Below are 1,638 nucleotides of genomic sequence, written 5' to 3'. Positions count from 1 at the left end.
TTCTACAACCCTGCCCCAGGGGGAGGCAATGGATAACAGTGACCCACAGTAGCATCTACCACTGGTCCTTCCAGCTCTAAACACTGTGCAATAAAGTCATTAGATGCGATTATTTATAAACATTAAAAGGGATGTTGACTCTCACATTACCTGCTTATGAAATGTTTCCTATAATAATAATAATAAAACAGTTTGTTAGCCTGGATTCTTAATTTGGGCTCCTCCGGGGGAAAAAAAACAAAAACCCTAAGACAAGAACTTAGAGGCAGGTCGATTATTTCCTTTCTTTCTTTTTTTTTTTTTTAAATCCTCACCCAAGGACATTTTTCTTTTCCATTTATCTTCAGATAGAGTGGGAGGGGGAGAGAAACATCGATGTGAGAGACACACATCGGCTGGTTGCCTCTCACACGGCCCCAACCAGCAGGGGATGAACTGCAACCGAGGTACATGCCCTTGACTGGAATCAAACCCGTGACTCTTTGGTCTGTGGGCTGATGCTCTAACCACTGAGCCACAGGCCAGGGCCAGATGGATTATTTAGAAGGAAAACCTTGTGCTGGCTTCGGCAGCACATATACTAAAATTGGAACGATACAGAGAAGGTTAGCACGGCCCTGCCCAAGGATGACACGCACATTCGTGAAGCGTTCCATATCTTTAAACTTTGCAGGCCAGAAGGGAGTGGCAAGAAATATTCAGAGTGATGAAAAGCAAGAACCTACAACCAAGATTACTCTATCCTGCAAAGCTGTCATTTAGAATCGATGGCCATATAAAGAGTTTCCCAGACAAGAAAAAGTTAAAGGAGTTCATCACCACCAAACTGTTATTGTATGAAATGATGAAGGGTCTTTTTGAAGAAAAAGATAAAATATATGAACAAACAAAATGGCAATGAATACATATGTATCGACAATGGAATCTACAAACAAAATGAACAGGCAGAACAGAAACATTCTCATAGATACAGAGAACATTTTGTTGGTTGCCAGATGGGAGGGGGTTGGGGGAATGGGTGAAAAAGGTGAAGGGATTAAGAAGCAAAAATTCATTGCTAGACTGACAAACCTCAAAGGGAAAGGGGTTGGGGGGGTGGGAAGAAATAAACCAAAGAACTTATATGCATAACAATGGACACAGACAACAGTGTGGGAAAAGGTGGGAGAGGGGCGGGAGTGGGGAGGAGGGGGTCAATGGGGGAAAAATGAGGAACATCTGTAATACATTCAACAATAAAGATGCAAAAATAAAAAACAAAAACAAAAAAGAAAGTAAACCCAGGAAGACAGGAAATTGGGAACATGAAACAAGGAAGGGAGAAGAGCCAATAAAAAGCAAGAGAGACTCAGTCTTGCTGTAGACCTTCTGAGAGACCCCGGGAGACAAGCGTCAGGACCTCGGAGAGACCCCGGGAGACAAGCATCAGGGCCTCGGAGAGACCTCGGGAGACAAGCGTCAGGACCTCGGAGAGACCCCGGGAGACAAGCGTCAGGACCTCGGAGAGACCCCGGGAGACAAGCATCAGGGCCTGGGGGAGACCTCGGGAGACAAGCGTCAGGACCTCGGAGAGACCCCGGGAGACAAGCATCTGGACCTCGGGGAGACCTCGGGAGACAAGCATCAGGACCTCGGAGA

General features: G+C 45.7%; 1 non-coding gene across 1 annotated transcript; it reads left to right on the top strand.

The window, feature by feature from the left end:
- Nucleotides 1-556: 556 nt before the first annotated feature.
- Nucleotides 557-662, top strand: LOC118640791. The gene has a single exon (XR_004961446.1). It is a non-coding gene; the product is annotated as a U6 spliceosomal RNA (small nuclear RNA).
- The last annotated feature ends 976 nt before the right edge of the window (nucleotides 663-1,638 follow it).

Source organism: Molossus molossus, unplaced genomic scaffold, assembly GCF_014108415.1.
Source record: "Molossus molossus isolate mMolMol1 unplaced genomic scaffold, mMolMol1.p scaffold_m16_p_23, whole genome shotgun sequence".
NCBI lineage: Eukaryota > Metazoa > Chordata > Mammalia > Chiroptera > Molossidae > Molossus > Molossus molossus.
The sequence above is the reverse complement of the archived record's forward strand: the minus strand, read 5'-3'. Positions and strand labels throughout refer to the sequence as shown.